This window comes from Cryptotermes secundus, unplaced genomic scaffold, assembly GCF_002891405.2.
Source record: "Cryptotermes secundus unplaced genomic scaffold, Csec_1.0 scaffold671, whole genome shotgun sequence".
NCBI classification, from domain to species: domain Eukaryota; kingdom Metazoa; phylum Arthropoda; class Insecta; order Blattodea; family Kalotermitidae; genus Cryptotermes; species Cryptotermes secundus.
The window spans coordinates 440,204-467,029 of record NW_019724595.1 but is presented as its reverse complement, the minus strand read 5'-3'; the positions used below and the strand labels follow the sequence as shown (position 1 = coordinate 467,029).

Genomic DNA, 26,826 nt, shown 5'->3' with positions numbered 1-26,826 from the left:
CTGTAAATTCGAAGATATAACGCATGATACTTAAATCACTCAAGCACTGAAGTGAAGTAATAAGAGAGAGAGTCTCCTAACCGCCCCCTTACCTTCTCTACTGTGGTTTAGTTGCCCCTTGCTCGGTAGAGGAGGGGTTTCCCCGGTCTTCCGGGACCCGCTCCGGACTAAATCCTACCTTAATCCATACCGGCAATTTGGTAGGCTCTGATAGCTTGCCTCCCATTTCCATAGCTTCTTAGTTGCATCTAGCTCCTTTTCAGAAAATATAGGTCAGCTGTAGCCACAGAAGCAAGGGCTGACTTTATCGCGTTCTGCCATACATTCAGAGAATGTTTCACTTCTCATATAACAATATCCAGTTATCAGAAATATGCATAGAGCTTCAAATTCTTCTTTGAGCCACATTTTTCAAAATCTTTTTCCCATAGCATTAAACCTTTAGAACCTACTCCGTTCGGAGCTAGCTCGAGTCCAACGGGACACGCGGTGGCATAGTTGTTTGAGGTATTATGCTACAAGCCTGTAGGTCACGGGTTCGATTCAGATGAGGTCATTGAATTTCTCATTTGACCTATTTCTTCCAGCCGCACTATGGCTCTGCTGTTGACTCGGCCCCTAACAGAAATGAGTGCCAGGAATCTTCCTGGGGGTAAAGGGCGGCCGGTGCGTAAGGCTGACTTCGCCGCCATCTGCGAGTCAGTTGTCTGGGAGATGTGCGAGCCTCGCCTTCTCACATCCCTAAGGGGCTCCACGGCCTGTTACAGGGGTTTACCTTAACCCTTAATTAGAAAACATGTAATAAGTCATTGAGTTTGCGCTATTTTAACTCTGTGTGTGTGTGTGTGTGTGTGCATCATAACTTGTACTCTTCGCCAAGTATAAGTAGAATGATCAAGTCAAGGAGGATGAGGTGGGCAGGGCATGTAGCACGAATGAGAGAGAAGAGGACTGCATAGAGGATATTGGTGGGAAAGCCCAAAGGAAAGAGGCCACTGGGAAGACCAAGACGTAGCTAGGTGGACAATATTAAAATGGATCTTAGAGGGATAGGATGGGATTGATTGATGTGGTTCACGATAGGGTCCAGCGGAGGGATATTTTGAACACGGTAATGAACTTTCGGGTTCCATAAAATGCTGGGAAATTCTTGAGTAGCTGCACAATTGGCAGCTTCTCAAAAGGGCTCAGCTCCACGAGTGAGTGAGTGAGTGACTGAGTGAGTGAGTGTGCTATTTAACGATGCTCCCCGTGCCTGGACTATAGTGTTTAATGGGAGGTTTGTGAAGAAAGCGCTAGTGGTCTTGTTGAAGTGTTATCCTGCTGTTTTCCTGAATGGACTGAAAGAAACAATAAACAATTCTCAGTAAATGTAGCCTGTGCCCCGGCCGAGATTTGAAACGAGTACCTTCCGAAATCAGGCCCTGAGCCCTTCTTCTAGACCAGTTTCTTCGGCTACTGAAGGAGTTGTACCAGATTATGAATATATCAGTTTATATCGACGCGCTTTCCACTTGTGTACATTTGAGCTTCGGCGACCTATCCGAAGTGGAATTCTATTTTGAAGATCTTAGTCCTAGATCTCAGAAGAAGTGTGCAGAGGTAAGAACATGGTTGAGCTGACTGAAATTAGAGTCCATCAGTTGACGTTTGTGAATATGTTGCTGAAGATCTGAGAACCATTAATTCTTTCGAAACTGCACTTCTTTAAATAATATATATCATATATGTATAAAGATTCAGTTTGTACCTCACAGGAAACATATTCCGTTTCTGCTACAAAGGTCAGCCAGTTATTGCTGTTTGCTGTGAGAACCACACGGAACAAATATACTCTCCGTGGGCAGAATACAGAATACCACTGGACTTGAAAGCGTAAAGCAGGAAATTTCTTATCCGTCTGAGCAAGGCTCAGTTCCTCGCGATGACTCTACACCATGCCGTTAGCCCGCTGTAGAGCTGGAAGTTATGAACGTCAAATGTGTTACAATTTGTTAGATGTATAATCACTTTCTCAGTGCCGGATGGAGAGGCCTCTCGAATCCTCTGCAGCTGCCGAGTACTTTACTTAGGGCTGTGAGGATTTGGGTTCTCGTCTTGGTAGCTAAACAGACATTAATCTTTACGTCTTTTAATTATTTGAAAAGTTCTACCTTCTGGGATATAACGGCATGTAGTCCCTTGAAAGTCAACTGAGGTTTCGGAGGAACATGTCGCCTCCATTTTCAGGGCAAAAAAATGAGTTCTGCAAGAAACCAGCATGAAGCAGGTAGCAGCGAAAATCTCAAATCTTTTGTTATTTTCGGGCTCTGAACAAATTAGGTGTACTTTTTGTGCCGTCCTTTGCATGGCAATGGTAACTATTTGTACAGTTTCTTTAATGTTAAAATAACACGCTTCTTTCGCAATTTATTTGTGGGTTTCATTTCTTCAGAAGAAACACTAATTATTTTCTGACTGGCCTTGTAATGAATTTGTGGTAGGTTTTCTTGAAGGCATGAACCCGCGTTTAAAATATAAAGCAGACGAGCTGCGCCCAGTAGCAAGTTGATCCCTTTTCTGTTCCTGTAAGGCAAATGGAGATTGTGGCAGTGTGGATGTGGGCTTGTTGGTGAGAGTTACGTTCAGAAATCCCAAGAACTGGACGTGTTGGGTGTTATTCCAAACATTGGATTCATTTGTTTGAAGTATTTAGTTGCGTGACAATTTAGATTGTGATCTTCTAACTTAATCTCGGTGCTGCGTGAGGTGAGAAACTTAGGTCTCGCAGGCCGTGCATCGGAATAGAAGTGTCAGTAGCGAGGTAAAGTGGGGGAACGCGTACAGCCTACTGTGTGGTCGCCCCCCCCCCACAAGCGAATTAAAAAAACTTCATATAGTTATGTTCGTTTTGAGAAGCCGCCAGTCGATCAGCTATTCAAGAACATGCCAACATTTTTGATACCCACGTTCACAAGGTCCCTATCCTGACCCAGATGAATCCAATTCTTACAACCCATTTTAAGATCTATTTTAATATTATAGTCCTACCTACGTCTGGGCATTGGTCTCTTTCCATGAACTACACGACATTACAAAGAACACCGTTCTCTTCATTGTTTGAATTATTCCAGGAGCAAGTTAGTCTTCCATTTATTAAAATTCTTCTCTCATATTCAACTGATCTCACGTCTTAATATAGCTTCGTTATTTCGTCACGCCTTCAATACACCGCAAGCTACGTAGTATCCTTTCAACAGCCCCAAGCCCTTTTTATCTCCTGCGGACATATTTAAGTCTGCCACAGGCACAACAACGAAATCCCACTTGAATAATTTGAAAATCCTTTCAGCATCTTTTCCCCGAGAGCTTCTGCACTAGTTAATACCCGACTAAGTCCCAGGATTCCCTTGGAACTAAGTGAAGAATAGACAGGGCCTCTCTCTTCAGCTAGAGCATGTCTGCATTCCACCCCAGTAACCGACAGATTTCAGCTCCTGCAGTCCGGAAGGCGATAGCTGAAATGTCTCAAGTTTTCCAGTGCCGTGGTTAATATGTCGCAAGTACTTCATTAAGACGATGACGAATACAAAAACTAACGCAAGTTTTAGTGCTTTAGGTTTATATAATTTATTAACCTCTGATTCAGAATTGCCTGGTATAACTCTCTAACTCATTAGAAATAAGTTCTTCAGAAGTAGCCATTCGCTCAGCTACTCAAGAATTTCCGAATATTTTATGGAACCTGAATTTGTATTACTGTGTTCGCAAGAACCCTCCACTAGGTAGATGGACCCAGTACATTTCACCCCATCCTATCCGTCTTAATATTATCTTCCAACTCACGTGCATTTCTTCCTTCCCTTCCAAAACACTACATATAGTCCTCTTCTTCCCAAGCGTGCTACATTCCCTGCCCCTCTCATCCTCCTTGACATGAGCATTCTAATCACATTTGGCGAAGAGTACAAGTTATGAAGTTCCTAATTATGCAGTTTTCTCTTACCTATAACTTCATCTTTCTCTGGTCCAAATATTCTCCTCAGCACCCTGTTTTCAGGTACCCTCTGCAAATGTTCTTTCCTTCAAATCAGAGACCAAGTTTCACACCCATACAAATCTACATCGTTTAGATTTATCTGGTGTAGCAGAGAAAGAAAATTTCCTGGGTTGGGACAGGAAACGAAACAAGCAAGAACAAGAAAATATAAAATATTTCCTTGTTGGTGGAAGCATGAACATGCATTTCGTAAGACATTAGATAGATGGCAGGACGATAGCAAGAGTTTGGGCTGGACTTTTATGTCGCGCACTTAATATATGCTGTTACTGTGCTAGCGATTTTCTTGAAACAATTCCTTCTAACGAGTTTTATAAGACGTAACATATTTAGTTTATGGATACGTATAACTTTTATTGACAATATCTTTCTCTCCTGTCATAACTTCGTGAGATACCCCCTAAAATATATTTTAATTCTTTAAGTAATATGGATTTTAAGAGGAATTTGAAGTGAATGAAATTTGCATACGAAAATTTTCGTACAAACCTGAATATCTACTCAGTATAATCATTTGACTTTGGCTTGAAAACTGAGATTATATTCCAGGTAGAGGAAGTACTTTCCTGTCTTATCCAATGGGTTCTGGGTCTCTTCGACGAGGTAAAATGACAGAGGCTTGTAGCTTACCCATGTCGCATCCTTCTAAAACCGGCATTAGGAATGCGTGGAGATAGACTTCAATTCTTACGTATTTTTTCATGCATGATCCTTAATTAAGCACAGAATTTTTTTATGGTCTTAGCATTCGTCTGATATGCCTAAATATGCCAATTTCCACAATAACCTGTAAAAATTTTAAAAACTTTTCGCTATATGTAAGAGACAATTCAAATTCTTATGTAAATCCACACCTGAAATTAATTAATTTTAGTGTTTATCTAGAAAAAATGCTGACCAAAATTTAGTGTAGTTATACGATGTACTATAATGATTTCTAACAAAAGCTGTTTTCCATTATTGAAGTTTAATTCTATAACGGATATGACGTAACATGAAACATTTAAAAAGCTTGAGCAATTTCTATTTCATTAAAACTCTCGGTTTCGGGCTTCCTACAGTAGTCAAACAACGGAACTGATTCCGAGCGGCTAGTGCAGGAGTTCGAAATGCGTACCCCTTGAAAATGAGCAGAAGTAAAAACCGTGGGACCGCCGTGTACCAGGAAGCTGTATCCTCACACGGAGCGGACAGCGTCTGAGCTACATGACTGGAGGCGCCACACACATCGAAACTCCCCTTGAACGAGTCGTTACTTTTAATCCGAACACACAAATAGCCTCAAATTTCGGGAACATTGGAAAAGACGCATACACACTTGATCTTGAGCCTCGGTGTGTGGCTGTCTGTGCGTTTTCAAATCACTTGTCTTTCTTGGCCAATTTAAGTGAAACTTTAGAGATACGTTCTGTTAGGTAAATATTGTGGATATTTGCAGTCATTTCCTTTTGCAATATCTGGCAGAGAATCCGAGGTCCTTGTGGCCCCTAATAATGGCTTCCTCCAGAATGACAGTAACACTCGGCGCATTAGTCCTTGAACATTACTGTCTGCTTTCACGTGACGTCCTGTAGGGCGATAGTCACGCGGATTTCTGTGCGCTCTGTCTAAGCCATCTGCAAGCGGGCATCGAGTATTGAGTAGGAGACTGTAAAAGGTAAAAAAGGATCTGATTTTCCCTGCGCCTAACTAATTCAGCAGTACGCCATGAAGAGGCAAAGGGGAGTGAATGTATATCCACGTTTCCTTCACCTCGGCACTAATTGGACGCGAGTGGTCAGCTTCACGCCCCAGCCTCTTCTCCACCTAGGAAAGAGCCTATGGTACCTATTGGATAGGAGGTTGGGTGGACCCCAGAGCCGGTCAGGACGACATGGAGGAGAGAGAATTCTTCAACTAACCGCGTCTTAAATAGACGAGCGCATTGAGAAAATTCCGCGCCCCAAATGATCACTGTTTACAGGGCTCATATTCCAGTATCAACTTTCATGAAATCCGTAAAGTACTTGTACTCCATCATCATATATCTGGAGTACAACAAGGCCTACACTGATCTAAGACTACGTTATAATTTCCAATATTGCAGTCATGTCTGCGTCTTTGCAAATAGCCTCCATGATATCTTAGGCGAGGGAGTGGCTATAGCTGGCATCATAACATAAGAGCAGTAATCTTCATAATCGTTGCTTTTAGAACCCCATGTGTCGCAAAATGTATAACATGTTTTTTATATAAATATTTACAAGAAGTGTCTTCGCATAAATTCAGTCTTTTCTTAAGAAATATAGAGGAATTTGCTTAACTTGTAAGTAAAATTTCAATTTACGTACCTTGGAACCTGCAAATCGATTATTATTATTATTATTATTATTAGTTTATCATCGTCATCGTCGTCGAGGCACGCAGTAGCATAGTTGGTTGAGGAACTATACTACAAGCCGGAAGGTCGTGGGTACGAGTCCCAATGAGGTGGATTCTATTTAAATTTACATAATCCTTCCAGCCGCACTATGGCCCTGGGGTCGACTCAGCCTCTAACAGAAATGAGTACCAGGAATGCTCCTGGGGGAGTGAAGAGCGGCCGGCGCTTAAGGCTAACAACCTTACCTCCATCTGTAAGCCGATTATCTAGAGGAAATGTGGGAGCCTCGACGGCTCACAACCCTATGGGCCTTCACGGTCTGTTGCAGGGATAGTTTTGCCTTTTTATTGTCGTTGTCATTGTCTTTACACGAGTGACCATTATAATTAAAACCAACGTATGAAATTAACATACTGTGATTTAGCGTAATGTAAAAACAAGGTGATCAGTGTGAACCCGAATTTCAGAACGTAACGAAACAGAGCACGCTTATGATATACCGCTGCGTCCGCTCGTAGGAACGGATGTCTGGAGCGTCATGTGGTCAGAGCAAGAGATGCTTGCCCTCAAATTCAACATCCAGACATCCCATCCTATTCTAATGGAAATCTCGAGCGCTTTTGTTGTGTGGTCCACCGTATTATAGTGGCAAAGTAAACCCGCTTTATGCAAGTTGGTATTACTGTGGGGAGTGACTGTGGGTTTGAACAGAACACATGCTCTGCACGCGACTTGCACGCTCCTAGTGGTACCTTTCCGAAGACATTGTGTTTCACTTCTATAGAAGGGGCAGGTTGAGCCCAACCAGATTTCGGCATTCGGATCCTTTAACATTCAAATGGAACTACATTTTTCAAGATATTTTCTGTGACAGTCAGTTATGTTGCAAGAGAAATTAATGTGAGTTTGGACGATATTTACAGATTCTTCCTTCGTTTATCATGAAATGTTCTCAGATTGTCAGTTTCGGTTGAAGAAAATCATGCCGTTTTAGATAGAAGCCACATCAGGAGTAAAATTTGCATGATTAATAAAATATTTATATAAGTGCACATGGCAACAAGTACATCATCTTAGCTACAACTATCATGTGAAAGCAAGAAAATGTCATTGATCATTTTCTAAATTCATGCAAAGTTGAAAATGTACATTAGTTACTCAAACCGTCATTATTTTTTCACAGGCTCTAAAACCCCCTTGGGCCCTGGCCTCTAATTTTTCAGTTCATGATTATTTTACAGACGGTAGGATTCCTTGGACGAGTAATCAGCTCGTCGCCTCTATCTAAACACATACACATACCAAACATCCATGCCTTGTGTGGGATTCGAACCCACGGTTCCGGCTTCCGAGCGAGTGAAGGCAGCTAATGCCTTAGACCACTCGGCTACTGTGACCGGCATTCAAACCGTCATTAGTGAAGACATATTGGACATAATACTTACAAGACTCTGGTGAGAACTCAGCTGGCACAGGTGTGCTACATGTAACCTGAAACATTATCAGTTCAGATGCGAATAAATTATATATATTCAGATTTAATTTTAGAAGTACATGATGATAATTACGGGTTACATACTTGGATAATAAACCAAATGGATAGTATTTTAAAGAAATTAAAAATTCAATTACTCATACTTTTTCAAAATTTCTGGATTAATAGAAGATAATAGGAACGGCAGAATATGCAAGCAGATTATGGGCACCACTGTATGACACTATCAGTGAGTAAGCTCTGTGCCTGTAGCGCGATAGGACGATGGCTGAATGGTGAATCAAAAGGATGTGATTGTGACCTGAAGGAAATGGTGACCTAGACTTTGGAAGCCACACAAAACTTACTTGTGATAGCAAATGTCCAAGTAAGGATTATCAACACGAACCTAAGGGAAAGTCAGTTTTATGAAGACGTGGAGCTTTGACAGATCTCACAGCCGGTACCTGACCCGTGGTGGTGTGTGATGATTCCTGAATATTACCAACTGCTTCTTGCGTGTTAATGCAAAGCATCGCGAATTTTCTGAAAATTCACTCCCTGAATTCTGCCTCTTTATCCTCACAGAAGAGACAGGCCTGTTTGAAAATACACTTATTTATTAGGTGAAATGAAGCGTATCCAAGCCTATTACAATTTACTTTATTACAAAATTACTGTAGAACTGTCCGCTAAGTTCACCTGCAAACTGATAATATTAATAAAGGAATCGCACATGCCGTAGGCTAATTTCATACAAATTTATTTTACAAATTTAACATGGATTAAAGGTGCCTAGAAGAAAAGATAAAGCTGAGCGGTTTGTTTTAATTAAGGGCTATGTGATTCATGCATTTTATTGTGAAATATTGTTACTATCGGTGACTATCTCACCTATGAGAATAGGCCTCGGGAAAGTGCGCATCTGCACGCGTAATTGAGTCTACACATCGTCTCATCTACTGCTACAGCTGCCGCTACTACTAACTACTACTGCTACTATTAATACCGCTACAAATACTACAACTGCTGCTGCTGTTACTACTACTACTACTACTACTACTACTTACTACTACCACCACCACCACTGCTGCTGTTATTACTGTTTCACCATATTCTCATTTTCTCCAGTGCATTCTCACCTTGTTCTTTCACCTTTTCCTTTAGCCATCTCTCCCTCTATCTCCTTTGTGTACTAAACGAAGTGACCTACACAAGTGAACTTTCAGATATTGCATTTATACAATTATAATATATTATAGTCTGTAAGTGTCACTCAGACTTTGGAGAGGATATGAGTGTGAAACTTGGTCTGTCGGACACAGGAACAATTGCAGTGGTTTGAGAGTGAATGTAAATAAGGCACTAAGGAGAATATTTTGATGTAAGGGAGAGGGCGAGACACTAAGACAGTGCAGAGTCTGAAGGGCGCGATGATGGAGAGGAGCCCCAAAGGGGTTGGAATTCCTTCTCTCCTTTACAGAAACACAAACAGAGGCGGAGAAATTGTGGGTTTGAAGACAGGGTCAGGACGATGCAGAAGGTTCAGAATAATGGAACTAGTTAATAGTGTGTGACCTTCAGTAAATGTTACCGGAATTATCAGTTCAGGGACGGCGAAATACGTGGGTTATGTAGCACGCATAGGGAGCAAGAGACATCCAATCCGATGATACACATCAGTTTGAAATCCTGAAAAAGAAGAATAAGAACACTCGCCTGACCTAAGGGACATCGTGGTATAATTTTGAAATGCATGTTAGATATTGTTTGAGATTATGAACCGGATTCAAATGGCTAGGAATGCTGTTCAGTGACGGAATCTTATGAAAACTAATAACATTTCAGGTTGTAGAAAAAAGGTGAAAATTTCTTGAGTAGCTGTTTACATTCTCAACAAGAATGTGTAGCATGGTGTTAGTAGGTTAGTATGTTGTATTGTGGCTGAACCACAGAAACAGCCGTTGCTAAGTAACACACGCTCGCAAAAGTAGAATAGCTCTCTTATGTAATTCGTTTCTAGGCAACCGGTAGGTAAACAGTGACGTAACTGAACAGTGTATAGTGACCATGTGACGTGTTTTCTTCAGGTCCATGCCGAAGTTTTACAGGAGACAGCAAAAGTTGTTTGCAGGTGGTTGTGCTCTGGAGGAGCGAGTAACAGGCGGAGTTGAGTTGAGTTTCGATATTCCAGAGTGACTGAACAAGAAATGGCAAAAAGGCTAGTGCTAGTTTCTGTGTTGAGATCCGTTGCCAGGAGACAACTAGTGAAGGCTGATAATCCTGGTGTGTGCAACGGTGAACTCAAAGTGTGTAGAATAGCCATAGTTTTATAATTGAGTGTCATTAAGGGAACTTGTAACAGAAGTGCCAATAAATCCAATCATCCGAACTATACCCCGTTATTTTCGTCACGCGTACCCCCTTACATGTGGCAATATTTATTTGGAGAACCAGCCAATGTCTTTGCGAGATTTTTAAGTTCTTACACCTTAGGAAGTTATAGATCACTCGTCAGTAAAATATAAAATTATCTCTGGCCTTAATTAAGTACTGCATCCTGAAGGCGTATAGGGGACTGACATTACATAGTCTTGCATTTCTAACCTCAGCACTAGGTGGAGGTGATTCATTAGCTTCACGCCCCCGGCGGCTTCATCACTGAGGAAATAGCCCATAATACCTATCGCACAGGAGACTAGGAGGGTCCCATAGCGGGTAAGGACTATTCAGATAAGAGAGAAATCCGGTATTCTTCCCAGGAATCGATCCCCGATTCCTCAGCCATCCAGCCCGTAACCGGTCATTGTACCCACTGAAACATTTCTTTCTTTCCGCTACACTTCCTTGATGTTATTTCGCTACTGTCTCTACTGCCAACACATCCCATTGTGAGGCCAATACGAGTTCCCGTTTGTCCCCTCCCCTGCAAACAAACCATTGTAATTCCAATCATCGTTTTAACCCTGTTCCCTCCGTACATCCCCTGCCCATTGTTGTACACTGCTTGGCGAGCGCTCTCCCTCTTTCTCATAAATATTCATCTGACTCTAATTAATCATCACCCAGTCGCAGCAGAACTGCAGTTCAATGGAAACAGCCTTACGGACGCCTATATGTAGCACCAGCACTGAGTACAGTGCTTGGAAACTTCAGAGGTAGCATCACTTGCAAACTAGTGATTAGAAAGCTTATTGTGTTTCTGCTATGGCCATCTTCAGGGACTTCCGGATAAATGCATTATTCTTATACATATAAGGTCAAAATGTGCCGATCACAGTGGCCGCACGGCCTCAGGCACGGATGTCTCTGTGTTTGTGTTGTCCTGTGTGCAGGTAGCGACCTTGCGACGGGCTGATTCCCCGTCCAAGGAATCCTACCAACTGCGTACAAAAGTTCATGAAACTGAAGGCGAGGCCAAAGCCATGGATAAATGAATGAACGAATGGAAAAATGTTCTCTCTGTGCTTAACTGATCAAATCATTATGCCATGAAGATATAAGGAGTGGAGGTTTAGCCCCATTTTCTTAGTTTCGGCACTAGATGGAGGCGCTAGGTCAGCTTTACGCTCTCACGGCTTTAGCCCCTGAGAAATAGCCCCAGGTACCCCTTTGATAGGAGACTTGGTGGACCCCAGAGCCGCTCCGGACAGTCAAGTTGTCTCCGTGCTTAACTAATTAAGCACTACGCCATGAAAACATGAGGAGGCGTGAAGGTATTACTTCAACGTTCATGAACTCGACAGTAGATAGAAATGAGTGGTCAGGTTCACGCTTTCGCCTCTTTACCCCCTGGGAAAGAGCCACTGGTGCCCTTTGTATAGGAGACTGGGTAGGCATCAGAGGGTCTGGACTCTGCTGAGTAGAGACAAACTGTCCACCATTTTTGACCTCGACAGTAAAGTGTAGGTTAATTGTGAGATTCGAACCCATATCGCTTTACTCTCGGGTAAAGAAACGCCCATTATCAATTGCGTAGCAGTCTGCATGGGCCCCAGTGCTCGTTTGGAAGTTACAGGGAATAGAGAAAAGAACTTGTCCCTTCAGGGAATTGAGCACCGGTCATCCGACCCGTAGTCCATCTCTATATCCACAGAGCTATCCCGACTAGGAGATATTCTAATTTATTTTTATTCCTCAGTAATATTGGGAGCTGGTTCATTCTGTGAGGAACAGGGCGCAGCGCCTGTCCAGTCTGGAAGTAACTGCAAGAAGAGGTGGAGCCGGAAGGTTCCAGTCGCTACTGCTCCTGCCAGGAACTGATCCAGGCCAACACACCCACATATAACTACTTTACTGACTAAGACACTTCTGTGCGTCGACGATAAAAATTCTTTACCCCTGCCGGTCATCCAACCTGTAGGAAGCAACTTTCCTCGTTGAGCTGACCCTGATACACGTAGATAGAAGTGCAAGCCTCTAGAGGACATTGAGTTGCAGTCTTCCAGTCACCTCACCAACTGACCTGACCCTTGGATGAAGGAGCCAAGATACAGCCACAACCTCTTCCAGCTTCACACTGAACCTAGGACATCCAATCGACAGTCTCTTCAGTGAGTAATTTTGATTCATCTGAAAAATATTCTGGGAAAAGTGCCATGATATAGCATGGTGCAGTGAGTAGACTCCGGGCTGGTAAACAGAGGGATCATGTAGTTACTATAGGATTCTGACGATGGTGTATAACACAGTGATTGAGTCCAGTGATTGAGGCTAGCTTTTCTAAGGGACCCAACTGAATAGGTGTTTTCCTTCACCTGAGGACGGAAACAGATCCAGTTTCCGAAACGTCGTGTTTTTTATTTGTTATCTTAAAAACCAGGACGATGGATAAAGTCCAAAATCCCAACAAATCAGAGGGATCATGGTTCGATTTCCGACAGGGGCAACAGTGTCCAGACCGGCTATGGTGCCTAGAGAGTCTCCTGTCTTATTCTTTGCAAGGACTCTTTCAAAGAGATGAAGCGGCCGGAATGCGAAGCTGATCACTCACCTCCATGTAGTTCCGAAAAGAAGAATGTGTAGAACTATACCTCTACTTCCTCATACATCTTCAAGGCATGATGCTTAATTAAGAGCAGGGACAATTTTACCTTCACATTTGTCTATGCACGGGCAGCAGAAAATTCAGGACGCTTCTGGGGTCCTCCAAACCTCCATCGAGGCACGGACTGACCCTTCCTTCGTTGGAGAAGCGACAGAGCGTGGAGCTGACCACTTACCTCCATCAAACACGTAACTCTTGAATGAGCATTTCGTAATTCCTTGTGGTGCATAGCAATGGGAGAACTTTCACTGCAGCGTAACGTACGTATGACGTGAGTAGTGCGTTACTGATTGACAGTAAAAAGGATTTCAATGGAGGCGACGTAGGTACGGTTCAAAATATCCCCTGATATCCGCCAGGAAAGTAGAAGATAAAGTAGTTTTCAGTTGTTTCAGTAACACCGAGGCGGGAGGGAGGTTTAGAGTTCAGATATGAGCGTCGGGTGCAGAAAAGCAGTCAGTTGCATGCACAGAAGGCTTTAATGTCAGGGCAAACTGCTCCATCACACACACAGACACTGAATATAAGGCTGGGTGAGCCCCCAGAACTGATCTGGACGTGGTGACGAGAAAGCTTCCAGCTTCTGTCGGGAATCAAACCACAGCCGGAAAGAAGCAATTACCTTAAAACATGATATTTGATAACCTGGTAGAAATTCGAACTCTGGATCTCCCAGACAAAATTCTAGATGGTGCTCATATGATGATAGTGATATTTGCGGTCGTCAAGAAAAGGGAGAACGTGTAGTCCGATTGCAATGTCACACACGCGGTCTCCGTCGGTTTGCATATCCATTTTGTATTCTGTCATTTCCTTTATTTACGTTATGCTCACCATTGCGCACGCTAATGCACGAATACCTAAGACAATATCCAGTTATTGAATTGATTAAATTGAAAGGGGGATAAGTCCAGTGGCTCGGAATTGTTTCGTTTTCAAACTGAACTGTTCAGTAGTGTTATAAGGAAGTACTTAAAGACATAACTTGCTTCAGCATATGGGCCTGGGGGGGCCCTCGGTGTCCTTTCTTTCTCCGACAATTTTATGGTTACATTTCATGTACATCTGTCAGTATTCCGATTAGTGAGCAGGTGTGTGTAGCGGTACTGCTCTAAATTTGGAATTGAATCTCGAGGATACTGGCTATCATGAGAAAGCATCCTGGTTTTCCTCAGTTCCTTCAGAACAATGCAGGGTATAGTAGGTCCATTAGGCTACAGCTAGTATCTTCCAAATTCTGGCCGATTAGCTGTTCACTAATCATCCTACCGTTCGACGCTATACAATCAGCGACGTTAAATAATTCACAAAAAGATACTCCGCTTGGTATTCCAATAAAAATAATTGAATTTTGTTTGAATATTTGTTAATTTTGGAAGGTGCTATGGCATGGAAATGAATGTGGAGAAAACAAAAGTAATGAAAATTTCGAGACAACCAACCCCAGTCACAATAAAGATAGACCAAAAACAACTGGAGAATGTGAAATGTTTTAAATATTTGGGTAGCTTGTTAACAGATGATGGAAGGTGTACTTGTGAAATTAAATCCAGGATTGCCATGGCAAAAGCTGCATTTAGCAAGAAGAAGAATCTTTTTACCAGCAAATTGGACTTAAATTTGAGGAAGAAACTAGTGAAATGCTACATTTGGAGCATAGCTCTGTATGGGGCTGAAACATGGACACTTAGGGCAGTAGATCAGAAACATCTGGAAAGTTTCGAAATGTGGTGTTGGAGAAGGATGGAGAAGATCAGTTGGACCGATTATGTGAGAAATGAAGAAGTGTTAATTAGAGTCAGTGAGCAGAGGAATATCCTACACGAAATAAGAAAACGGAAGGCTAATTGGATTGGTCATGTTTTACGCAGAAACTGCCTTCTAAAAGAAGTTATTGAAGGAAAGATAGAGGGGCGGATAGAAGTGACAAGAAGACGGGGAAGAAGACGTAAGAAGATGCTGGATGACCTTGGGGACAGAAGAGGATACTGTCATTTGAAGGAGAAAGCTCTAGATCGCATTAAGTGGAGGAATTGTTTTGGAAGAGACCGTGGAACTGTCGTCTGACAGATTACTGATGATGATGATGATGATGATGATGATGATGATGATTTGTTAATTTGAACGCACTAAAATAAGAGGAATGCTGTTTTCTGGGATGTGGCGCCGTGTGGATCTTGTGTGAACCGAGGTTTCGGAGGAACGTATCGCCTTCATTTTCATACCTGAAGATGGAGGCGACACCTACTCCAAAACGTCGTTTCACACAAGATCCACACGACGCCACATCCCAGAAGATGGCATTCTTCATAGTCACCTCTGTGGAAAACTTCAAATCTTACACACTAAAATAATTTGGATAAATACATCCTTTCAAGAAAAGGCCATATAATTGGCGAGTTATATATCTGATTATTAACTTAACTTGCCGGTCACAGTAGCCGCGCGGTCTAAGGCATGAACTACCTTCGTTCGCTCGGAAGCTGGGATCGTGGGTTCGAATCCCAATCAAGGCATGGATTTTGGTGTGTGTATGCGTTTATTCTGTGTTTGTGTTGTCCTATGTGTAGGTAGCGGCCTTGCGACGGGCTGATCAGCTGATCACTCGTACAAGGGGTCATACTGTGTGTAAAAATGATTACGGAACTGAGTAAGAGGCCTGGGCCCTGAATGGGCCGGAAGAGCCATTGAAAAAATTTAACTTATTTTATTACTTTATGAAGTTGGTTGTAATTATAGTACTCTTAAGCTTATCGCACTGAATGGCTTCAAATAGCTCCTCCTTGTACGAGCACTTCTACACAGAGAATAAATTATATCGATATCTCTTGGCGCACCCGCAACAAAAAATAAAAAATAAATTCTCCTATTACTGTGCCATGACTGCCTGTCTCGCCGTGTTCTAGAATCATTGAACGAATTTTCACTAAACTTGATGTTGTGGAATTTTACAAAAAGTACTGAAAAAATCTAAAAATTTTGGTTACAATATAACAAACAAATAATGAACACTTTCGTAGTCAGCACAGCAACTAGCTACGGGCTGGACGACTGAGGGTTCGGTGTTCAAGTTCTGGTAGGGTTAAGCATTTTCTCTTCCCCATGTCAGCCAGACCGGCTCTAGGATCAACCCAGCTTCCTATCAAATGGGTGTCGGAGGCTCTTTCCTCAGGGGTAAAGCGGACGGAGCGTGTAGCTGATCACTCACCTCAACTAGTCCCGAGGTCAATAAATTTTGTCTATAAATCTACTCCCCAAAACGTCTTCATGGCATATTGCTTAATTAGTTAAATGCAGGGATAACTTTACCTTTTAGTGAACACCAACATGTACACGTGTATCTGTGCGTATTTCCAGTGTATCTCGGTCATCACTTCGATAAGGGTGTAACGTGTTTTGCTACTGAAGACGCCGTTCAGATTGTTAATCCGTTTATTGAACAACTTACAAATCGTAACTACAATTGATTATGACACTTTGTCCACCACAAATCCCACTTGATCAGATCCGGGATCGAACCCGGGTTGCCACGGTGGGAAGCCAGCTAGTAACTGCTTGAGCTATGGAGCAGCCCAGACACGGCCTTACTCTATTTCGTTCATTTGATACACTCCGTGCAAACACCGCATGTCTCCCCTGTTCATCCTGAGAGGTGCAACACTGCGCTCCCGGGGGTTCTGCGGAGGATCGAGCCTGTGTCACACGTTAAAGCCTCTCAGAGAGTTTACTTTGCTCACCTTGCGCTTGCGCTCCAGTGGCGTGAGTTCAGATGACGACGAAACAGACGTTGTAGCATTTACAGGGGTTCAGTGATTAGCCCTGCTGCTATTTCAAGTCCCTCGCTGAATTCACAGCCCTAAGCTTCGTAATGAAAGCAGCGAATTATTAACTGCTAAATTTGTGATTCATTCATTTATGAATTAATGGCTCTACAGCCCTTTGTTGGGCCCTGACCTCTTCTTCAGTTTCGTTATCTTTGTTACACCGACGGTAGGACTCCTTGGGCGAGTGAAATTTGTGATTGGAAAATATAATTTTAAAAGGTTAAGATATTTAAATAGGGCTACTTATATAATATGGAGCCGGAATAGCATACTCGGGAGAGCTAGTGGCTACAGGCTGGATGACCGAGTGGTCGGAGTTCGAGTTCAAGTAGAGTCAAGAATTTTCTCTTTTCCACGTTACCCAGACCGGCTCTGAGGTCAACCCAGTCTCCTATCCAATGGGTACTTTGGAGGTCTTTTCCCGCGGATAAAGCGGCAGGGGCGTGAAGCTGACCACTGACCTAAAGCTAGTGCCGAGGTCAAGAAAATATGCCTGTATACACCCACTCCTTCATAAGCCTTCAGGCGCAGTGCTTAATTAGTTAAGCACAGGAACACTCGAAATAGCATCTTCGTGTAATTTATTGACTTTGTTTCGGCCTAATGCAGATGTTTTAGATTCCGAAGATATGAAAAGTTATTAACTCGTCGTCGAAATTAGATAGTTAAGACCCATCTGGACTCTTGCCCTCATGGGGATTTTTGGAAAATGGCCAAATATCTTAATTCTTTCACAAACATCTTCTCGTTTCAGCGGTGCCCCTATCGTAAACATATCGAGATATTACGAGTGAACTCCATGGAAACACTAACGGAGTTAGAGGGGGGGGGGGTGAAACAGAGCACATCAATATTTTGTTAACTAAGACCATGCAACAGAATCCATTTGAAGAGCTGATGTCTCCTTGGTTAGTCAAGAAATTTTCGGCATATTCTGTAACCGGCAGATTCATTGCCGTGTTCACAAGGGGCCGTAATTTGTCTCTATCCTCAGCCAGATGAATCCAGTCCACACCAACTCATCCTCGTTCTCTAATAAACTGTCACTTGTAGGGGGCACGCGTGACGAAAATAAGGGGTTCCAGATCGGATGATTGGATTTATTGTCACTTGGGTACAAGTTCTCCTAATCACGCTTAAATACAGCGCTATCGCTCGTCTGCAGACGCACTAGTCGCCTCCCGGCAACGGATCTCAGCATAGAAACTGGCACTTCAAATCACTATGAAGTCTTCTTATTTCGTCTTCAGTTACTCTGTACTCCTCTGTCCTAATCCGTACTCAACAGACCTTCACAATTCTCTAAGGGTATGCTTCATTCTCGTCCTAGTACTCTCAACTTCACTGCACTGCACTAATCTAAGCTACAACAGATCCTCTATATAGGCTCCGCATGGATCGCATAGAAAACACAAGTCACGTGATTGCTATCTCGCCAGTCCATTGGCGTCCTGACTGTTGTCTAGCGAAGAGCTATAACATTCGTCCTATTGTTGCGTGCTCGTATCGCAAGCTGTTTATCGAGCCGTTGCCCAGCAATGCTTTGAACAAATTTGTTGCAAATATTTTCACGTGTATTAGTGGTTATAGAAGAGGTTTGGATTGGTGAAAAGATTTATTGACAACTTACAAGTCATAACTACAAATTATTTTGAATTGTTTCATTTTTGGTCCGTTACACTATCAATCACAAGTTGTCAATGAAAAGTCCGTCGAGTGTAACAATGTTTTTAGGTCACTTATTTATCTCACTTGCCTTACATGTTTCGGTTCAAGAGAAACCATCATCAGAGGCACGTATTACAAACACATGAAAACACTGGCGTTGTTTAATGTACACAGTATATATGCTGCGTGGACGCTGCTACAAATGTCGAAGTGTAAAAGCACAACACTTTCTAGTAGCATTGAATGCACGTACAACTCTTGCCTTCCATCTGAAAATTGCCCTCAAATTGAGCCGTCAATGTTAAAATATTTAAAAGTTTAAAACATTTAAAGTAAAATGTTCGGCTCCTTCTTATACAAATTGACCTGCCAGGAGTGCCAACAAGTGTATATAGGTCAAACAGGCAGAAAATTGATAACACGCTATAATGAACATATAAGAAGTATAAGATTCAATAAAAATGACTCAGCCTATGCTCAACATATCTTAAATAGACAACATCAATACGGCCCAATTTCGCAAATCATGGAACTGATTGAAGTGGCAAGGAAAGGTAAATTAATGAATATAAAGGAAGAATATCAAATTTACCGCCACTATAGGGATAACAAATTAATAGATGAGCAGAAACAGGCAAAAGAGATCAATAACCAGAACAGCATGTTCGACCTCATTACTACTTGTATAAACACACCCCCTACCACGTCATAACACACAAGGCTTTAAATAACACTGACGTAGAACTCCCACTGCAGTACACAACACACAACGCGTAAGAAACATCTGACCATAAGGTAAGCAAGGATCAAATACAACACTAAGCAAAAATAAATTAAAATTAAATATATAATAATATATAAAACCTAATGTAATACAATATCTTTGCAGCCTACACAACCTCAAGTTGACATTTCCCATCATCGGGACGAATCAACAAGAAGGAGCCGAACATTTTACTTTAAATGTTTTAAACTTTTAAATATTTTAACATTGACTGCTCAATTTGAGGGCAATTTTCAGATGGAAGGCAAGAGTTGTACGTGCATTCAATGCTACTAGAAAGTGTTGTGCTTTTACACTTCGATATCTGTAACAGCGTCCACGCAGCTTACATACTGTGTACATTAAACAACGCCAGTGTTTTCATGTGTTTGTAATACGTGCCTCTGATGATGGTTTCTCTTGAACCGAAACCTGTAAGGCAAGTGAGATAAATAAGTGACCTAAAAACATTGTTACACTCGACGGACTTTTCATTGACAACTTGTGCTACAAATTATTATTACACTATGGCTGATTTCCACACTACAAATCAAATCTTCTCAATCTACGCTCACTAGTCTTTATGTGCTAACAGCGCTCCACAGCGGCTATTCCTCTGCAGTGTTTTCGCTAGACGTTTCCTGGTAACGACTCTTAGCGGTGGAGATTCTTCCGCTTCTGTTGCCGTTTGTTTAACACTCCACAGCTGAGCCCTCTGCTGCTCTGAACTCGCTCACTCAACAGTCAGATTCAAAGTCAAAGTTACTTTGCGATTGGCGGTTTACCGCCAATCAGTTCGTCTTGGCCTCAAACCTCTTGAGACCTACGACCAGATATTTATTCTTTCAATTGAACTCTGGGGGTAATAGTCCTCAATAGAACACGGTCGGTCTAGTCACATAGCCTCGGAGCGGACCTATAGAAAACACCGCCTGCATCATCTCTTCTATTGCTGTGTGACATCACAGCGCACGCATAGGCTGCGGGCGCTCCATAGCAACGGTTGAGTCTATACGCCACGCTTCGATCTATGGTCAGCTCTTCCTAGTCGCCTCTATCATGCTTTTCTATGTGCGCACTTGTTCTCTTCCATGCGTTCTATATGCCATTCCCCGCCTCATCTTCCTCGTTGTGATTTTCCTGATAACATTTGGAGGGGAATAGAAACATGAAACTCCTCTTTCTACAGTTTTCTCCAGGCGCCTCTTTCCTTAACATAGGGGTCAAAGCTTCGTACCCATACAAAACAAACGTATCATACACCTATTTGCATATATTTAAATCTTTCTTTCTCCTGTGTTATAAATATTTTTATTTACGACTTACAATTATCTTCTCGTTTCACCTGAGTCTACATAATCTCTGCAGCTGAAAGAATGTAGTTGTATAAATAAGAAAATTGTCAATTAAAATTTACTTTCCTAAACTTAAAGTATCCTAAGGGAAGAGACACACGCCACTGCCTCCATACTCACTGCTGTAGCAACCACCTCGCTCTACTTGCTTCTCTACCCCCGAAATGATCGTTATTCCGACGTCACACCCACCCTACAGCCGAATTTCCTCCTTTCACCCTTCTGAACCCCATATGACTGCACCTACTGTACTCTATTCAAACTTCAGAACATAACAACACCAACTGTCTACACACCCCCACTCAGGCCCTAGTTCGCCGCTTCCTCCACCTAACTCACCCCTCTTTACCCTGAATGCAAAGTGGCCATCGCACATAACACCCATCACCATCTCTTTTCACCCCCAGCCACCCCTGCTCTATTACAGCCATTCCCTCTCTGGTGTCTCCAACTGTGTCATCTTTTGCAAAAAGGAAATAACACAAAAAATGTTTGCATTAGCAGATGGTACTAGATTTTTTCCTTATTAAAATAATAATAAAAAGATGGAACACATAAAAGAAGATTTAGTTAGCCTCAGTAATGATGCTGTGCTTTATGTCTCGAAGGGTGGTGTGAGGCGAGGGGTTGTTACCACACTGGTGGTGACATTATGCACGAGGGGTATCAAACCGTGTAATGATCATTTTGTATACTGAATTCTGAAGGTGGTTTTGTGTGTTTTACTGACGCACTTTTTTATGTCACATAGCTCATTGTGGATCGTGGTGTCATCTAGTTATCCCATGGGAGCAATATACATTACAGTGACGCCATCTGTTATCTAATGGCTGCACGAAATGGGTGGATTAACAAAATCTATCTTTTATCACACTTGTTTGTCAACTAGACGACCTATCGGAAGATGCGTCTTAGGATATAAGATCGTGGACAGTAAAAACGAAATAGAATATTCACTTACTATGAATACGTGGATTTTATTTTAAAATTACAATATCCAGTGTGTACGAGTGTACTTGCCCAGAGGCTCATACGAGCAAATTCTAAGACAAATCACTGAGTATGTTTGCCTGCAAAGCTCGTTGTGCCCAAGCGCTAGAAGTTTTCTCTTCTCTCCTATGCATGCACGTATGATTAGAGCGCCCTCTATGTATCATTTCGTATTAGCCTTTAGAGACTTCAGTCTCAGTTAATTATGATCGCATTGAAAGTGTAAAATTTCACGTTTTTACTCTGCACATGGGGTTGTCGCGGCGGTCAGTGCGGGCTCTAACGCCTTGTAGTTCGGTACTCGTTCACTGAAGTTTCTGAGGAATGTACTGCTTCCGTTTTCAGGGTTCAAGAATTAGCCATGAAAGAAACAGAGGCAAGCAGACCATGTTGGAGATGGGGACAGTATGTTCTTCCGAAACGTCGGTGAAGTTTTACTGAACTACAAGGCATTATATCCCGTAACATTCTACTCCTCACGTTTTGACTTCGAAAATTGGATAAAGTTTTCTATGTTTTGAGACGTGGAAAGATTTTCAGCACAAGGAAAAGTGGGTGGTTAGGGTAACTCTCCTTTCCGCAGCCTCGATGTATTCTAGGAATTCCTCCATCATCCAATCATTAAGACAAACAGTTGAAATTTTTGAATACGGGAAGAAAAGATGTACAATCTGATTGAGGATTCACTGAGGTAGTGCCTTAAAATAGGCTACGGCTGATTGTTTTCATATTCTTCCGAATTCTACGCACACTCGCTCCACTCACACACGAAGCTGAGCACTTCTTGAGAAGCCGCCAATTGATCAGTTACTCGAGAAATTCCCAGCATCTTATGGAACCCGAAGGTTCAGTACCATGTTCACAAGAGTCCTACATTGATTCCTATACTGAGCCAGATCAATCCAATCGACAGCATCCCATCCTATTGCTCTAAAATCCATTTTAATATTGTCCACCCACTTACATCGTTGTCTTCCTAGTTGTCTCTTTCCTTCTCGCTTTCCGTCAATATCCTATATGCATTCCTCTTCTCTCTCATTCGTGCTAAATGTCCTGCGTATCTCATACTTCTTGACTTGATCATTCTAATTATATTTTGCGAAAGCTACAAGTTATGAAGCTCTTCATGATGTATTTTTCTCCACTCTCCCGTCACTTTATCCCTTTTCGGTCCAAATATTCTCCTCAACACCCTGTTCTCAAACACCCTCAGTCTATGTTCCTCCCTTAATATCAGACTAAGCTTCACACCCATACAGAACCACAGGCAAAATTACAGTTTTGTATATTCTAATTCTGCGTTCTCAGACAGCAGACGAGAAGACAAATTTGCGTATTGTCCTAAAATTCAATTCCGTATAACCTGTTCAGATGAAATGAATGCTAATGAAGCAAGAACCAATTTTCCGTTGAAGTGCTGCGTCGTAAGCTGTACAGTCCGGCGTAAATCCAGCATTCAGCGTGGAACAGGACTCCACTTGCTGCTTATTCCGTGCTTGTTTCTTGCTTGGCTTCCTTGTCGGCCCTGAAGATGGAGGAACTATATTCTTCCGGAACGTTCGTTACTTTCATTGGACTACACGCCGTTGATCGCAGAAGCCAGGACGTTGATACTCACCGCTATGAGAACCTCAAGTCCAATATAAGTTTATATTTATTTTTCAGCATTTATTTTTTTCTGCTACTCTTTTGTTGCGGATAATTTATATTTGTGAAGAAAGCAGTCTTCTTGGATGTGGCGCCGTGTAGATGTTGTGTTAACCGACGTTTCGGAGAAACTTATGTCCTTCGTGTTCAGGGTAGTAGAAAAAAAGACGAAAATCACCTGGTCACGCTGGTTCTTCGTTTGGGGATTTTCATGTTTTTTCTTCTACCTTGAAGATGGAAGTGATACGTTCCTCCGAAACGTCTGTTAGCACAATATCTACACGGGCCCACATCCGAGAAGACTACTTGCTTCATAGTCACCGCCGTGAAAACCTCAAATCTTACACAATTTATATTTGTGTCTGTAAATTAGAATTTATCTATGAGTAGGCCTGTATTTTAAGTTTTGTGTTAGATAATATTTAAAAAAGGAAATCCATTAAATTCCTTCAGAAAGAGTAATTCTCTGTCTTCAACGAAATTAACTGTCAATGTTCCATTTGCAGAGCAAGCGTGAGACCGTTCATATTATAAACTGAGAAAGTAACATTTACGTGGGTTTCTGCTAGTTACTGGAACAAAGGCGCTTGGAAAGGAAACCAACGAAGCCTTGCGGAATGTAGGAGGGGCACACCCCTTAGTTGGTGCGACTCTTGTAGTTTCGCAACCGACTCTACCAAGATGTATTACTCCGAAATTGGCACTGACATCAAACAACATCACTTTATCCTATTAAGCGGTCATCACAGGCTGCTCTCTGATGAAATCTCGCAAGGGGCTGACAACCCCTGATGTGGGCATGCGATGCAGTTATGAGAGCACTGTGCCCACGAATTGGGTTTGATCTTTGCTTGAGGCTCCAGTTTTCCATTGGAGGGTTTCCGTTCAAATCTCGGTCTTGATCAGCTATACTAGTGTTTGTCTACAATATAGAATCTATTCGACGGTACGTCATAACTTGAGTTTACAATTTTACAGAAAGAACCCCATGTTTATTCAACGAGGTTCCCAGTCTTATCGTCCTTGTCATATGCTGAAAATAGGATCTAGTATCTTCGTAATAATGACATAACGGTCTGCATCACTGTCTTATGAATAATCAACTTCGAAAATATTTTTAAAACACATTTTGAAGTCTCTTTTCTGTACTGCAAAGGCTGACGAGGGATTTCAAAACTGATAAGAATAGTTTCTTTCCTGCAAAAGGTTAATGAGCTCCGTCCACTGTGACTGTAAAATGCTTTTCCTTTATTTCCTTTTTAATCTCCCATCCGTGACATGTTTCGGTCTCAGAGACCATCTTCAGAAGGGTATATCAATAGAGGCGCAAACTGCCATTAACATGCGCCTGGTCAACATCAATACATACAGACAGTATCGTCACAATGCCGTGAACATAAACTCTGACCCTCTAACAACTACAGCGACCTGCATGAATACATTAAAATATTTATAAATTATTACAATTAGTCTTTTGTTTACAAGAAAGATTTTCTTAAAATTTTTAGAACCAATTTGGTTCGTATCTGTCTGTATTGATATGTCCTTCTGAAGACCGGAACATGTCAAGGATGAAAGAAAAAATTATCAGTTACACCGGACGGAGCTGATTAACCTTTTGTAATATTGCTAGTGTGTATGAACCAAATCAAACTCTTTTCTTACACATGCTGATTCATCATATATCATAATCACCGTTTCTCAGAAAAATAACATCATCTCGTTTAGAAGCTCATAGTAGGTCATCTGCTCAAGAAATTAATTTTATTTTAATAGAAGCATGCAGTTCGCTTCAGGGCTATGTTCACAAGATCCTGCCATTTGGTCTTTTTCTCGTTTATTTAAATGTATAAGGGGCAGTCAAATGAAGACGGGTCACCACGCATAACTCACACGGCGCGCAAGTTGGTAACACTCGAATTTGCTTACGGTACGAACATTTGGTGGGACTCAGGAAAGCACAGTGACAACGTGCCCTTGGGCACTAGTCGTTTGTCTATTGTGCTGGAAGTAAGGTTAGCGCTACGTGTGGTCGTCCAGCATCAGTAATGGAGGCGGGTAAAGAAGAACAGCAAGTGTAGTGCGCTTTTTGACTGCTGAAGGAGTAGGACGACGAGAAATTCATCGTCGCACGTCTGTTGTTTGTGGCGAACACGGCATGTCACGTTAGAGTGTGCTGGCGTAGCATAAGAGATTCCGAAAGGGACGTGTGTCACTGCAAGATGATGCTCGCCCAGGACAGGCTCATCGTGTCATCACTCCTGATGTTATTGCTGCGTTGGATGTTCATATCCGGGCAAACCGACGGATCGCTGTGGAAGAAATTAGTCTTTTGGTGGGAATAAGTCATGGTTCCGTACACGTCATTGTGACAAAACTCCTGCTGTACCGCAAAATCTGCAAGCAGTGGGTTCCACATCAACTCACGGAGGAACAGAAGACTCAGAGAATGACTGCAACACTGGGTCACTTGCAACGATACCATAAGGAAGAGTATGATTTTCTGTCCCGTACTGCCACTGGGGACGAAACTTCGTGCCACAATTTTGAACCCGACAGAAAACGGCAGAGCCAACGGTGCAAACACGTGAATTCTGCCCCACCGAAGAAATCCAAAGCCGTACACACAAGTTCCGGTGAAGTGATGATGCGTTCTTTTTCGATTGCAAGGGCCCTCTGCTTGTCGAATTTCTCGAGCAGGGGGCCACAATCAGTGTACAGCGCTATGAAGACACTTTGCAGAAACTGAGATGTGCCATAAAGTCAAAATGCCCTGGAATGCTATTGAACGGCAGTATCCTTCTTCATGATAATGCGCGCCCCCACACTGCCAACTCTGTGTGAGGAATACGCTGCAGAGATTTGGTTGGGAAGTGCCTCAACATCTCCCTTACAGCCCAGATCTCTCCCCATGTGATTTTCACATTTTTGGAGACCTGAAGAGAGACATTCGTGGACATCGGTTTGCATCGGACGAAGACGTGTGTGGCTGGGTAAAGCTGTGGTTCCGTAGACAGCCCACAGGCTTTCTCAAGGATGGGATTGACCGTCTTATCTCGCAGTGGGGTAAATGTATTAACAGTTTTGGATAGTACATTTGAGGTAAGAAATGTTCTTTAATATGTTTTGGCTTCTGAACCGTTTTCATTTGACTGCCTCTCCTGATACCAGATTTCCTTAAGATTTATTTTTACAGTATTCTCTCCTCTGTCCCTTGCTCTCGCAAATCGTTTCTTACTTTCAGTACTTTCACCAGAGCTTTTCGTACTTATCTCTGTCCTTTCCCTCTTACTTAAGTCGCGCCGAACAATACGTCTACAGACGCTGTGTAGTCTCGGTACTTAAAACTGCCTTGAAGTAGCCCACGGACGAAAGATAATACGTCGAAAGCCGAGTCCCTGTGTGACATTTTGTAACATGCTAGCTATTTATGATGAAGAATTGTTAGCCCTACTCCAAACCCCCAACCCTGATGATCAATTATAAATTGGGACCGCTGTGCACCTACTACAACGATCGTGGCCTCCTTAAAATGAATATTTAAGCATTTCTCTGATGAAACCGAGTGAAACACAGAAATTAAGAATTTTGTGCCAAATTGGAAAATTTCTTTGAACATTTTTATTCTTTTGCAAGACTGTAAAACTAAGTTGTCGT

At 42.3% G+C, this 26,826-nt stretch overlaps 1 protein-coding gene across 9 annotated transcripts in view; it reads left to right on the top strand.

The window, feature by feature from the left end:
- The window catches only part of LOC111862384 (cytochrome P450 4c3), a 373,344-nt gene that overhangs the window by 295,771 nt on the left and 50,747 nt on the right, over positions 1-26,826 (top strand). Inside the window, exon 1 of one of the 9 annotated variants that reach the window (XM_033750644.1) lies at positions 12,366-12,428. The exons of the other annotated variants lie outside the window; for them this stretch is intronic. The gene's annotated coding sequence lies outside the window, so the exon portion shown is untranslated. Of the gene's footprint in view, positions 1-12,365; positions 12,429-26,826 lie in introns of those variants that run through there. 9 annotated transcript variants of the gene reach the window in all.